The sequence below is a fragment of the Scyliorhinus canicula genome, chromosome 9 (genome assembly GCF_902713615.1).
Source record: "Scyliorhinus canicula chromosome 9, sScyCan1.1, whole genome shotgun sequence".
Lineage (NCBI taxonomy): Eukaryota > Metazoa > Chordata > Chondrichthyes > Carcharhiniformes > Scyliorhinidae > Scyliorhinus > Scyliorhinus canicula.
In genome coordinates, this window is record NC_052154.1 from 65,753,275 (window position 1) to 65,769,023 (window position 15,749).

The following is a 15,749-nucleotide window of genomic DNA, read 5'->3' on the forward strand; positions in this document are numbered from 1 at the left end:
CATCCCACTCCCTGGAAATTTATATTTTTGACACTTCTGTATGTTTCACAGAACTAAGATTTAAAATGTTCTGCACTTGTCTTTCTTACAAAGCAGTACTGTAATAACCTGGCTCTGGAGCTTTCTTCTAATTGATTGAATTTATTTTACAATTCCTAATTTAGTTTTACAATTCCTAATTTAGTTGAGTTTCAATCTTTGACCCCAGCACCCATGGTTAATTGAGTCCAGCACCTTGCATTAGAGATGGCCAACTGGCATCGCCAAGCTGTGTGGATGCTCCTATATTCGAAATACAGGTCTTCGGATGCTTTGCCAGGATGTCAGACCTGGGACGGGATTCTCGGACCCCCCGCCGAGTCGGAGAATTGCCGGGGGCCGGCGTCAATCCCGCCCCCGCCGTGTCCCAAATTCTCCGCCACCGGAGATTCGGCGGGGGCGGGCGTCGCGCCGATTGGCGCTCCCCTCTCACCCCCCCCCCCCCCCGGTGATTCTCCGGCCCGCGATGGGCCGAAGTCCCACCGCTGTCAAGCCTCTCTCGCCGGTGGGAATCAAAACACCTACCTGATGGCGCGGGCGGGTGCCGGGGTCCTGATGGAGGCGTGGGGAGATCTGACTCCGGGGGGTGCACCCACGGTGGCCTGGCCCGCAATCGGGGCCCACCGATCGGTGGGTGGGCCTGTGCCGTGGGGGCACTCTTTTTCTTCCGCCTTCGCCATGGTCTTCACCATGGCGGAGGCGGAAGAGACCCCCTCCCGTGCGCATGCGCCGGGATGACGTCAGCAGCCGCTGACGCTCCGGCGCATGCGCGGACTTACGGCAGCCGGCGAAGTCCTTTCGGCCCCGGCTGGCACCAAAGGCCGTTCACGCCAGCCGGTGGAGCACCAACCACTCCTGCGCGGGCCTCGCCCCTCAATGTGAGGGCTTGGGGCGGCCTGACGCCAGAGTGGTTCACGCCACTCCATCATGCGGGAACCCCCGCCCCGCCAGGTAGGGGAGAATCCCGGCCCTGATGTGAGACAGATGCCAATAAACAAAAGACATGATCAGATGTAGGGCTGAGTGCCCTGGTGGAGCAATGACTTCCAAGAGATGCACTCCAGCCTTTATAGTTTTGGATTTAGTTGCTCCTAATTTGAATATATTTGAGATTGAGTTGCATAATTAAGTGTTGGGAATGATTCTGTTCAGTTGCTACAGAGTCAGCTGGACGATTCTACACATTTTGAAATGCAAATTGAAAAGATTGCTTTAATCAGACTGTAGTAATTTGCAGCTTTGGGAATCTCTACAGAGTATAACACTGAACATTAATATTAAAAATCTCTCATGCAATTATTGTAAAGCAGATTGGATTGAAATTTTAACAATAGAGCCAGGCTAGAATTTAACCTCCATTTAGATGTGTCGAAGGATGGGTAGGCACAACATTGTTCAGCAGTATAGGCCAGAGTTGGTTTTCTAAAAATTATTTTATTTTATTCCTGTATCCCACCTGACAAAAATATTTGAATTCAAAGCTTCAACTAGTGAAATGATAGAAGCACATAATCCCGGGCTGTGAATTTACTAATTTTTGTCCCACTGATGATCAGAATGCAAATGAACAGAGAATGAGAGAAAGGAGGGCCAAAGAGAGAGGGGGTGTGATAGGGGGGAGAAAGGAAGTCAGGGAGAGCCATGAGTGAAGGGATAGGAGGAAGGTGGAAGGAGGAAACAAGAAAGGGAGAAGACTGAGAAAAGGAGAAAGGGGATTAATAGCGTTGAAGGCTGACAGCTCAAGGTTTGCCAACCTCTCCTGTGCTGCGGGTTGTTCGATTCCTGGGAAAGAATGTCAAAAGTGAGAATGACCTTTCATTAACACGACATGAGGTAAAACTCAATTGTCAGCACGCAGCCCCTCCTGGGGCTGATATATTCAATGAGCGCATGAAAGAGAAGATGCATGTAAGGATGCGACTGCAGGAACAGTTCTTGGTGAAGGCCATGGGTGTTCAGGGCACCATGCGGTTTCATGGGCACTGATGGGAAGCAATTAAAACAGGGAGTCATTGCAAGTCATTGAAACATTTAGCACAGTGCATACTTGGAGAAAATCTCTCTTGTTAGACGTTTAGCTGCTGTTGTATAAAGAGTCAAAGGTTCTGCTCCTTTTCCACAAACACCTTTAATTTACTTCAACAGACTCTGCACAAAACTCTAACATCACACCACCCTACACAAAGGGCACCTGAAGCTTCTTTTTTATATCAGTGTCAATTATTGGATGCTTGGGCAGCACGGTGGCCTAGTGGTTAGCACAACCGCCTCACGGCGCTGAGGTCCCAGGTTCGATCCCGGCTCTGGGTCACTGTTCGTGTGGAGTTTGCACGTTCTCCCCGTGTCTGCGTGGGTTTCGCCCCCACAACCCAAAAATGTGCAGAGTAGGTGGATTGGCCACGCTAAATTGCCCCTTAATTGGAAAAAAAAAATAATTGGCTAATCTAAATTTATAAAAAAAATTTTTTTAAAAAATTATTGGATGCTTAACATGAATGAGACAACTAATTAGAATGTCTCTTAACCCATTACTTACAGTCGCCCCTTCCTTGGAGAAAAAAATAATTAAGTGAAAACAAAATTACAAGAAACTCAAAAACATACACGCAATTTTCCCCTTCTCTTTTTTTTTCATTTTTCTTTGGAATAAAAATAAAACAGTCACAGAAACAGTGCCCTTCATTAACAATATCCAAAAGTTTCTGTGAACTAGCCCCTCTTTTTGTAAAACAGTCTGACAACTGATAGCTATGGTCGACCCATTTAATTTTTGCTATCTCCCCTCTGTCCAACAGCTGCTTCAAACTTGCGATGTCTATCCTTAACCTTTTTTCATTGGCACTTTTTGTACAGTGCACAATTTCCCACAGGGATTTATTGTTGATGTGACATTCAAAAGGTATATTACCCAAATCCCCTAATCACAAAATTTCTATCAATAGCTGAGATATATAAAAGGCCATATCCACCGCCTCTACAAGGTTTAACGTCTCAGCAGCCAAAGTGCTTTTGACCACTCTCCTTATTTTCTTTGTTCCCATTCAAGAGGGCAACATTTACCATTGTTCCCCAAAAGGAAAACTATAAAACCTCCTGCGCTTGAAACCCCATCACATAAATTTGCATAGGACGCATCACTATAAACTATGAGTTTCAAGTGCCTACGGTCACCTAAAACCGGGAACCTCAAAACACACTCCTGCATTTTGTTTGACCAACGCTTTATTTGCTCTTATTATGTCTTCCGCTTTGGGATCATTCATTTTTGTACTCAACTCTAAGACATCGAAACTCACATCAGGTCTAGTCTGTCTATCTAACCAATTCAGTTGCCCAATTAAACTTCACAGTTTCTCTTTTTTGATCTTTGAAACCATTGTGTCTTTTTGTGAAACCCGGCCACGACTAATTGCCATTGGGCTGATGCTTTCCAAATAAGATTGCTGACGTAAAGTTGCCCCTAACTTAGTCTGTCCGATTTCCAGTCCAATATATTTAAATGCACTGGAAGCCTGACTTCCAACCCTGAATTCTTTCGTCAAATCAGAGATTACAAAAGCTTCAAAATCACTAGTCCTACCCCACAAAAAATCATCGACATGCATCATAAAGATGCCAGAAAGATTTCCTTTATAGTGCCAGTAAAACATTGCCGGATCTGCTTTCAACTGGCAGCAGCCTAACTTTAACAAAGCTGACCTTACCGAAAAGTTCCAGACATTCAATCCATATACACATTTGTTCAACTTCCAGATGACCCCTTCTGTGTTAGCTGCCTCTTTAGGAGGACGGAGAAAAATGTCTGATGAGCTGAAAAATGACCTGATGCCCCTGCAAAAAGGCAGCTTTTATATCTATAGATTTGCATTCCCATGCCTTTGTGGCTAATAGAACCAAGAAGATCTTTAAAATAACCTCCTGCTGTAGGTGAATCTACCCTTAAATCCTGATGTTCTAAGTTTTCTTCAAATCCCCTTGCCACAAGCCTGGCCTTTGCCTTATAAGTTCCATCCCTTCTGCTGTGGGATGTTCTTTCAATAGTTCTCAATCTTTTCCTGCGGACCTGTTCATTATCCAATGTACTATCTGAACTGTCACTGCGTTTCTGTGCCCTCCATTTTTGAACTTCGCGTTCCCAATCCATTGCCTTGACTCCCTCCCCTGAATTCTGTACATTCAACCAATGTTTATATTTTCCAGTGACCTTCCCTGCTCTACTAATAACAGTTGCATCCTTCCATTGACTAAACCCTTCAGGCAAGTATGTCACTTTTGTACCAACTTTTGGCAGTTGTCCTTTCGGGAAAAATGGCCTGTTCTAATTCATCAGAAGTGTTGTGTTCCTCTACAGAAACCCTGTCTATATCAGTTAACTGGTCCTCATAGTTCTGTAACACATGCGTACTAGATGATCCTGGTTCATCGTCATGTCAGTCTGCTCTGTCTAAATTTGTAATCTGTACCCATTATCCTTGATGAATGTACTCTAACAGTTTGATTGCCATGTTGCAAAATAATTATTTTGCCATCTATGCCTATGATCTTCCCTCAGCCTTTCCATTCATTAAAATTGTCTCTCTTATAGTATACTATGTCTCCTTGCTGAAAAATGGTATCTGATGGCCGTACATTATGTCTTAAAGCTCAGCGAATTATTTCAGAGACTTCTGCTTCCACAAAAGCTTTTCTACTGCGATGTAATGCATTTAAATGCTCAGCAAAGGCAAAGCTAATTGTAGTCCCTTCCCAAACTGGAGGCTGGTCATCTAAAATAGATGGAATTTTAGGATTTCTGCCAAACACTAATTGATAGGGACTATAGACCCCAACCATCTGCAATGAATTCTTTGCATGTACCGCCCATGCTAAAGCTGAATTTAACTTGCAGTTTGGTCTATCTGCCAACATTTTCCAGAGCATATTGTCTATCACTGCATGGTTTCTTTCACACACACTATTACTAAATGGGCTTTCCGCTGCCATATTCATAACTGTGATATTCACGTTTTCACACATATCCCTAAACTCATCATTAGCAAATTCTCCCCCATTGTCTGTAAGGAATTTTGCCAGTGGGCCATTCCTGTCCCTATCCATTTTTCCACGATTTGATCCAGAATTACTCTCTTTTCTTTACTTCGTACAATCGTTGATTGACTAAATCTGGTTGCTAAATCTACAAAATGCAAAATAAATATATTATTGGCTTTATCCCAGATCTTAAGGTCCAAGGCCACAATGTCATTAAAATCCCCGGCCAAAGGTAGGGTTACTATCGGTCGTGCTGGTGTCCTACTGTACTTCCTACAAACCTCACTACAATCACTAACCTATTCTATCAGTTTAGTACAGTCTTCATCCCTTACCCCTGCATCCTTTAATACATTTTTCAACCTCCGAGGAGCCGGATGCGCAAATTGCTTATTCAGTTTTAATACAACAAGCTTTTTATCAGCTAAAGTCCCATTTTCAACTGCCATTAACACATCTTTAACAACTGTACTTGAAATATTATTTGTCAGTAATGGAATACATTAGTGTCCCGATTGTGTAAATTGTAAATCCACCGTCTTTCCAAAAACTGTTGCCTTATCCTGTTCCATATCCAGTTTCATGTGTGTTTTCTTCAACTACGGTGCCCTAATCCTCACTGTCCATTAGCTGTGGGAGGTCCACTGAGAAACCCTACAGTTGTTTAGCTTCACCAGTTAGGGTCTTCCTCCTCTGCCTTTACTTGCTGCATCAATAATTCCATTGCATTGTCAGCGAACCTTGGGACATTCAGCCTCCCTGTAGACTGGCCGGACATTTTATTTCCCTGATCTTTGGTATAACGAAAACAATTTGGATGCCCATCACTTGAAGCTGCTGCAGGCTTTTGAAGCCTGCCGCAACTTACTACTGCTCAGTGTCCGAGCAACCTTTCTGATGTCTGGAGCTTTCCTGATGTCTGTCATGTAATGATAATGGCAATGGAAGTTACTACAGGGTCAGAATGCCTGACGCCAGGCATACTCTGGCCCAATTCTGGTCAGATTTGACCCTGAAGGCCGCAGGTTTACCATCCGCTTTCCCTGTGCCTCCACTCTCTATAATGGGTTAACCAGTCTCAGCTATTGAATAGCAGTAGCCATATAATTGACTTTAGCTAGAGGGGATAATTCAGGAGTCCTGCCGCTAGTTATCCAATGACCCTGCTTGAAGCGTATTGTTGTATGTTGGGTGTGGGTGTGGGGAGGATGTGCGTGTATATGCTGTGGGCATTAAGGAAGTACAGGTTTGGTCTTGGTTCTGATGTCCTTTGTGATGAGAAAGTTAATCAACTTTCACTGTCTTTGTTTACATATATATGAGAGGGCAAAGGAAGCAAGAATATTGGCTGAAAGGGGGTAAAAGATCAAAGCAAATGGAGAAAATTAGACAGTGAGGATCCAAGATGAAGAATTGTGTGCTATGATTCAGATTTCAAAAATAGGTGACTTGACTTTGCAAGTGAGACATTGAGCGCTTTTGTTCCGAGACCTTGCTGAGTTAACAAGCGGGATTTATATAATTGGCATCCCACAGCCCCTCAACGTACTTTCTGTTCATACCACATGTTCGTTGATGGTTTAAATAATAGATTTTAGTTATTTAAATATTAATCTTAAATATCAACTATATCAATAATTGGCGTGGTTCTGGAGAGGTAACTGCAAACATTATCTTCCCACAATGCTGTTCATTCTTTTTTTAAATACAAATTTAGAGTATCCAATTCTTTTTTTTTCCAATTAAGGGGCACTTTATCGTGGCCAATCCACCTACCCTGCACATCTTTGGGTTGTGGGGGTGAGACCCACGGAGACACGGGAGACTGTGCAAACTCCACACGGACAGTGACCCAGGGCCGGGATTGAATCTGGGGCCTCGGGGCCGTGAGACAGCAGTGCTACCCACTGTGCCACCGTGCTGCCACACGTGATCATATATGGTAAAAAGAGAAATTAAAACCAGGGCAATGAACTCGCCTAAAACCATTGGTCGGGTCATTGTCACATGGAATAAATTGCCACAATGATGGCAGTGAATATATTGAATACTGGTATGAGGTTGGGGGAAGGTGGTGCCTGTACTGATTAACTGACCCTTCTGAATTTATCATGGGATAGCTAGTATCAAAGCAAGTTTTCTTTAGACAATTTGAATGAAAGTTTTCATTTCAGGTAAAGAGTGATATGGGAGATTTAATAGGATTGCTTCCACATGCATATACGATATTCTGTCCATGCAAAGCAGAGATGGTGGAGCATTGGAGAAAGGATCCTGTCCCAAATGGAACATCCCAAATCATTTTGGTCAGTTCCAACAGGAAGGAATAGTGAATTTGAAGTACAAGTGACTGGAGTAGAATGTGGGTATTATTAAAAGTGCAGTCCGTATTTCTAACAACTTCTATTTAATAGGGCGGCACAGTGGTTAGCACTACTGTCTCACAATGCCAGGGCCCTGGGTTCAATTCCGACCTTGGGTGACAGTATGTGTGGAGGTTGTACATTCTCCCCGTGTCTGCGCGGGTTTCCTCCGGGTGCTCTGGTTTCCTCCCACAGTCCAAAGATGTGCAGGTTAGGTGGATTGGCCATGATAAATCGTCGCTTAGTATCCAACGGTTAGGTGGAGTTACGGGGATGGGGTGGTGGTGTGGGCCTAGGAAGGGTGTACTTTCGGAAGGTCGGTGCAGACTTGATGGGCCGAATGGCTTCCTTGTACACTGTAAGGGTTCTATGATTATATATACAGAACATTCCTCCATTAACCTAGGATTTTTCAAAGTGTGGGTCGTAACCCACGGCGAGTGACGGAAAGGTCGTGAAGCTAAGGGTCACCGTGTTCCTGAAAGAAGAATTTCTTCTTGCTGCACCTATCTGCCGACATCCGACCATAAGAGACAACAGTGAGCTGGTCAGTGGACCCTGTAAGTGCATGCTTTTGGCACAAGAACATTTGGAGGCGAGCTTCTTTCACTTTTGAGTAGGGCAAGAATGCTGTGAACATTGATCGTATTGTTACAAGGAAGAGACAGCCAGAGACAAATAGGCAGTGTACCTACTGGCCAGGATCTCACATCAGAATCTGCTAGAGAGAGCTGCTAGTGTTAACTCTGTTAGTGTACAGAGCTCCAGGGCCTCCGGTGAACAGCCTACATGGAAGAAACTTAACATTTATAAAATGGGGAACAAAGCAGTATAAAGATGATTTCCTGCGGTGTGGTTTTGTTATTTGTGCCAATGCAAATCAAGATGCAAAGGCCATGTGTGTTGTATGCAGGGAAGTACTGACGAATGAGAGTTGTAAACCCTCAAAAGTCATAGAAGTCGTAGAATCAATGCAGTGCAGGAGGCCATTCGTCAATCGAGTCTACACCGATCCTCTGAAAGAGCACTTCCACCCTCAGCCCACTCTCCTGCCCTATCCCCATAACCCCACATAACCTGCACATCCCTGGACACCAAGGGGCAATTTGACACGGCTAGTCCACTTAACCTGCACATCTTTAAACTGTGGGAAAACTGGAGCAGCGAGAGGAAAGCCATACAGATACAGGGATACAGGGAGAAAGTGCAAACTCCACCCAGACAGTCACCCATGGCTGGAATTGAGCCCGGGACTCTAGTGCTGTAAGCAGCAGTGCTAACCACTGTGCCACCATGTTGCCCCTAGTGCAAAGGCATCTGAAGACTAAAGCATGGGGCGCTCGAGGACAAACATCTTAATTTTTTTCAAAGGATGCAGTGAGAACTGAAATCATCAGTTGAAGTTCTTGGCAGAAATGTAACACTGAATGATGAGCACAATTAGCCTCTTGCATGTTAGCTTACCACGTAGCTAAAGCGAAAATGCTCCACATGGTAGCAGAGAGATTAATTCTCCCTGCAGAATTAGATATGGCTGGCATAGTCCTAGATCAGAAATCAGCTGAAAAACTGAAATGCATCCTACTTAGTGATAATATAGTACCTCGCTGAACTTTTGATATTGCTGAGAATTTAGAAGTCCAGCTTATTTCTCGTTTAAAGACAACACAGGAGCTCTCAATACAGCTGGATGAAAGTACACAAGTTTCAGATTTTTACTAGTTTATGTTAGTTAGGTTTGGAACAATGGATTTGTTGAGGATTTGCTGGGCTGCATAACATTCAACCTGCACGTCTGGAGTCACAAGCGATGGAGCAGCCAATATGACTGGGTGAAACAGTGGAGTTATAAGGATTACAGGAGGCAGCAAGAAGACCTAGGGCCAATTTTGGAGGAGGAGGTTTGGAGGGAGGTACTGAAGAGGGTGAACGCGACCTCATCCTGTGCGAGGCTAATTCAGCTAAAAGTAGTTTTTGGAGCGGAATCATTGCTTTATTCACCATGAGGCATTGAAAGGAATTCCATCCAATTTTGAAATGACATTGAAAAGAATTGTGAAAGTCGTAAATTGCATTAAATGTAGCGCACTCCATACCAAGCTTTTCCATGCTCTGTGTTCTGATATGGGGGCCGAGGGCACACATTTATTGTTCCACATAGAGGTATGTTGGCTATCAAGGGATCGGGTGCTTGGCAGAGTTTATGGCGTGAGGTATGAAATACACGCTTTCCTCCTTGAGAAATCGTCCGCTCTGGCTGATTCATTTGCTAATCAAAATCCGATGCCAACTACGGGCGCGATTTACCGACCACCCCGCCATGTGGTTTTCAGCAGCAGAGGCAGCCCACCAGTGGGATCTACCAGCCCTGCCATTGTTAATAGAATTTCATGTTGACGGCACCCCTCATTACCGGACAACCAATGCGCCGGCATGAGACCGGAACTTCCCGCCGACGCAAACAACCAGCAAATCCTGCCCAATGTCTTACCTTGTAGACATCTTTTCACTTCTAAACTAACTGAACCTCAAATTGCAAGAAATTGGTGTTTTCCAAAAGTCATTGAACGTTTAGCAAGTGGGAGTACAAAACCAAAACTACCGCACGTTCCCCACACTGTTACGGCACATCGAAGAAAACAATGTTAGTAAGGGAACTGTCAATAGATTGGCAAGCCTTATTCAGTCGCATTTGGCTGCGCTGATCAACAATTTTTTGTCGCTACTTTCCAGAGGAGAAGTTTCAGATTTTGAAAAAGAAGTGGGTGAAGAACCCCTTTAAGTTTGAGACCCCTGAGTCAGTTATTAACTTACAGTTGACTACAAATGAGGATACTGACCTGTGACAGCACGTTAAAAACACACCAAAAGTCCATGAGGTTGTCAGCATTCTGGAGTAGCATCTTCCTGGAGTATATATTGCTGAGTAAAACAAGCATTTTGTTGCTATTGCCCTTCATGTGCAAGGTTGGATTTTCCATTCTCACAAAGATGAAGGTGGCACAAAGAAATTGGCTGAACACTGCATCTCATTTGCGCCTTGCCCTCTCCTCCTGTGAACCTGATTGAAGTGAGATCGTCAGGACCAAGCAGGCTCACCTGTCACATTAAAGGTAAGTGAACGTGTTGTGGTCACGAAGCTTGGCTGGCATGGATCACGAAGGTCGGCCGGCGTGGGTCCCGAAGGTTGGCCGGTTGACAAAAGTGGATCCGGGAAAAAACACTGACCTAGCCCCTAACAATAATTTAGGGTTCCCGAATACCATCATAATTCCTGTGTGTACTGGAAAAAAGACTGCAGTGTTTCCTCTGGACAGTGGCAGTTAACTCTTTTATTGTTCCAGATTATCCTCAGACAGACAATCCAATTTGAGAGCAATAGGCTGCACACAGTCCCAGTGGCTGTTTTTTTGGTCGATCTTATGTGCAATATGTTCCAAACTTATGCATGTTCCTGACAGTACCCAGAGAAATGTTTAAAGTGCACAGGGAGATTTTGCTAACAGACTGCAGCCCTATTACAATTCTGTTTTGTTAGTTCATGTGACAACAAAATGAATTACAAAAGCAGACGTTTCACTCTTCACAAGGCAGATTACAGCAGAGAGCTTATTAACAAACGACCTTGTGAAATGCATTTGAGGAGTTACCCAAATTATTGCTGAACACTGCAATGGGAATCCAGGAATTTAATCTGAACTCGAAATTCCCTTCCCCTAACCTTTAATCAGTTTGACGTTGAAATACACCCACCTGTTTTAAAACACAAATAAAGATTCCCAATGAAATATCCCAATTTAGTTTTGTTTTATTTATTTATGGGATGTGGGTGATACTGACTAGGCCTACCCCTAATTGCCCTTGAGAAATGTACTGCAGTTGGGCTCCATCAGTCAGCAGCAAGAGGGTTAACACCATCAAGAAGGCAGCTAACATCCATCCTAGTCAAAAGATTTGCAGGTTAGGTGGATTGGCCATGCTAAGTTGCCTCTTAGTGTCCAAAGATAAAGTGGGGTTACGCGGTTACGGAGCTAGGGTTGGGGAGTGGGCCGAGGTAGGGTGCTCTTTCGGAGGGTCGGTGTAACCTCGATGGGCCAAATGGCTTCCTTCTACACTGTAGGAATTCTCTGAAAACATGGTCTGCACAATAGTAAATGACCACCATCCACAAAGGTTCATTTCAAAATGAATTTAATGCATGGACATTAGGATCGCCAACCCTCCAGGATTGGCATGGAGTCTCCAGGAGCTGAAGGTCAATCCCCAGGATCCTGCCATGTGCAACCCTGGAGAAAGATCAGATATTAAAAAGGTTTGTGGGTTTTTTAATATAAATTTAGAGTACCCAATTATTTTTTTCCAATTAAGAGGCAATTTAGCTTTGCCAATCCACCTACCCTGCACATCTGGGGGTGATGCTCTGTTTCAGTGCCAACAGCATCGCCAATACTGTGGGTATTTCTATTTATCTCAGTGAACCACAAGCCTTCCCTTATATTGATCAAATGACCACACAACCAGTTAGTTAGTTCAAAATATGGTTTATTTACATATACAAGAGTTATCTCAACATGCAAACACAATATCTACTACGAGTTAAACTACACCTATCAGCTACAATAACCTATACTTAACTTCAGGGCGACCGGCACTGTGCAAATGGATACAGCCTTTATCTGGATTTCACTTGGCTGGTTCGAAGAAAGTGGCTCAGTCTCTGCTGGGCTCATCCGTCAGGTAGCGATCGTTGGTCTTGAACGTCGCTGGCTGTTCCTGCTGCAATTGGGTTGGCACAGGCCGGATCCAAAAGAGAGACAGAACACATGGCTGTGTCCTCTTTTATCCCTCTGGGATTTTGCGCCCTTGGGGGCGGTCCTTAACCTTGGACCCAATAGTTTGACAAGGCTCTGATCACTCTCTTCGATTTCGGCCAGTAAAGGGGCGGGTGCCTTGGTAGCTGGGCGGGTCTTTAGTGGTCATTGACCTTGGCAGTTGTGCTTTCTGAGTAAGGGGAGTGGCGCCGATCAGTCTGTGGCTGTACCAATTGCTTGATTGGAGTTCTATTGTCCTGGGAAAATGGCCCATTGAAATGTAAACAAGCGGGGGTTTCGGTCAGGTCTGGTTACCTGCATTTTAGATACTCATAAGCTGTGTATCTGTCTGAGTCCTGAGTTGGCCATAATTCCCATGGTCCTTTGCAGGTGGCCATCTTAGATGGCTACAGGGGTGAGCACCCACGCAGACACAGGGAAAATGTGTAAACTCCAAATGGACAGTGACCCGGGGCCGGGATCGAACCCGGGTCCTCGGCGCCGTGTGGTAGCAGTGCTAACCACTGCGCCAGCGTGCCACCCTTAAAAGGATTGTTCTTTTAATAAATTTTCTTTTTTTTTCTTTAATACATTTAGAGTACCCAATTCTTTTTTTTTCAATTAAGGGGCAATTTAGCGTGTCACCTACCCTACACATCTTTTTGTGTTGTGGGGGTGAGACCCATGCAGATACGGGGAGAATGTGCAAACTCCACTTAATAAATTTTCTTTGAACATTTCTCTTTACCAGATATAAATTTCCCATTGGCCCAGGAACAAGGGGGAATGTGTTGGCTGACTAATGGCTGGAGTATGGGGGGCAGTCATGTGATGAAACCTCCAGGAATACATTTAATCACAGTCGGCAAACCTGCTGAAGATGGAAAAGAAATAACCTTTGCTTGAAGCTGGTTACCAGAGGAGAGGCCAATTCTTTCAATCCATGTTCTGGGTTTGATAACTTCCCCTTCAAATTTTTGCTTTTTGATTGTATGCAATGGGTGGAATTACAAGGCTGCTATTACAACCTTATAGCCTCTGGGAAGTTGTATTCACGAGAAGTATAACCAATAACATCATAGCCCTGATTCTCTTAGTTTTGTTGCTTGCAAGCAGAGTGCCTTCGCTGGCAGCGTGAGCTTGTGGAATTGCTCTTGCCAGTATTCAAAGGTAGTTTGAGGTCAGAAAGCTCCTGCTATGTGACTCAGACATGATGATTTCCTGGACTCTTTTGTGGATCTGTATTTCATAGCTCTTGTGTGGGGAGAGGTGTTGATGAAAATGAAAATCATTTCAACTAACCTGATAAAATAATCAAAAAGCTTCTTAGTCTGCACAGCTGGGGCAGGATGGTCCCACAGCAGGAACTTGTCAGCACGTCCTTCCTGATAATGTCATCAACTCCAAGGAAAAGGCAAGAAGAAAACTGACAAGTCAGTTTGAACAAATACCTTAAGAAGAATCAATTTTATTGTTCATTGTCATGTGAATTAAACAAGCCAGTAAGTCAGATAATACAGAGGGGGAGTTTATCTATCTTTTGAACACTGTGCACACTTCATAACAAAAAAGGAGACACATTTTAAAATGTTACATTTTTTTCACTGGGTATTTTTAATCAGGCACAGGCAGGTTGGAATATGATTGCTCAAAGCAAGGTTCAACTTACGTCTAGTTTCTGGCCCTGAGAAGATAACTGAAGGAGGCTTGAGCATTGGTGGTGGCTCCTGACTTGGCCAGAACCTTGGCTGAGGATCACATGTCCCATTAGAAGATGGAATCCATGAATCGTAGAGAGAGACTGAGCTTTATCATCATTTACAAGGTGAATACTATGATAATGTATTTTATGTGTGTGTTCTTAACCACTCAGGAAGATTTAGCGATCAACAATATACATCTTAATAGCTAGTGTATGAACCTGGCATGGTGAAATATAGTGCTGTCAAGTTAAGCATTTTGTATTGAGATTCTAGCATTTTGTACATAAATGAATAAATGGATTTTCAGACGGTATTATACGATGACAGGGTAACAAGAAATATTTTCCCGTTAAATACATTTGCATTGTAATAATTTTCTATTAATAATAATCCTCAGAATAAATTAGAAAATAAAAATAATTCCTGGAAATGTGTAAAATACTGAAAAAGAAACTGGGTACAGGTGTAAGAAGGGAAGACAATGGAAATAATGACAGTTGTATTATTGAGTGGCCAGGTGTATTCTAATTATTTTTAGTTAATATTCTCTTGTTAATTGTATTTTTGACATTTATGTTGCATTTACTCTGTATACATAAAATATTTGTTACATTTTTAGAATAAATTCAGTTAGATAACTATTTGTGAAGTTGTCTTTCGTGATAAAGATTCTGACAGTTGGAGAGTCCACCCTGTTTCTGTTTGTTTTTTCCGTCAGGGCATTACTGTAGTGCCCCCTAAAGTACATTGGAAGGCCCCCTCCCCCCACAATGCAAATCCTGCCCCCCCCCCCCCACCATGGGAATAACTTGTCATACATCCACAGCACGCACCCATAAGTGTGGCCCTCCCTCACTGACTCCCCCACAGCCCCTCCCAGCAGATCCCGCATCAGTCATTCTCGTTCGTCACCTGAAATCTGAAGAGTTGTCCAAGCAGCACAGTGAAAGACCCGGCCACTGCATTTTCACCTACCCTTTCCTGACATCTTTTGCTTCGGACAAAAGTGTTTAAAGTAGCAACTATTACAATTCTCAAAGGCTTCCTTGAAAGCCAAGTACACTTGAAAGGGCTTCAAAGACCCTGAGAGCCTTTAAAATGCAAAACTCCCATTTGATTTAATACAGGAATAGTTTACACTAGCAAGTGATTGACAGTTTTATTACTCCAGAGAAAGATGCTTGGTGGATTGTTTATCTATTGTTCACTTCACGCTTGAATGCATCTCTATTCCCCTGCTTTGATGCTCCCTAAAGGTTTATAAACACTCTTGTCATGTTTTGACAGCTCTTTGATTGGTGGCACGGTGGCACAGTGGTTAGCACTGCTGCCTCACAGCACCAGGGACCAGGTTCAATTCTGGTCTTGTGTGACTGTCTGTGTAGAGTTTGCACTTTTCCCCCCGGGTCTGCATGGGTTTCCTCCGGGTGCTCCGGTTTTCTTCCACAGTCCATAGATGTGCAGCTTAGGTGGATTGGCCATGCTAAATTTCCCTTAGTGTCCAGGGATGTTCAGGTTAGGTGGGGTTATTGGGGTAGGGTGGGGGAGTGGGCCTAAGTAGGATTCTCTTTCAGAGGGTTGGTGCAGACTCGATGGTCTGAATGGCCTCCTTCAGCACTGTAGTACTTCTATGATTCTATAATTCTTCACCACATCAAAAACAGCTAAGTGCTTTCTGCTGTGAATAAGAGGATGTGAAACCACTTAGTTCCTTTTGATGTGGTGAGGAGCTGTCAATCATAGCAAGAGTGTTTATAAACATTGTGGTTAGCATCAAATCAGAGTACTTGAGATGCATTCAA

The 15,749-nt window shown here is 43.7% G+C and overlaps 1 protein-coding gene across 2 annotated transcripts in view; it reads left to right on the top strand.

Moving 5' to 3' along the window:
- Nucleotides 1-14,585, top strand: part of nrn1la (neuritin 1-like a) — an 82,731-nt gene extending 68,146 nt beyond the window's left edge. Inside the window, exon 4 of one of the 2 annotated variants that reach the window (XM_038806812.1) lies at nucleotides 12,996-14,585. The gene's annotated coding sequence lies outside the window, so the exon portion shown is untranslated. The remainder of the gene's footprint in view (nucleotides 1-12,995) is intronic. The other variant, XM_038806813.1, reaches the window with a different exon arrangement.
- Nucleotides 14,586-15,749: the final 1,164 nt, after the last annotated feature.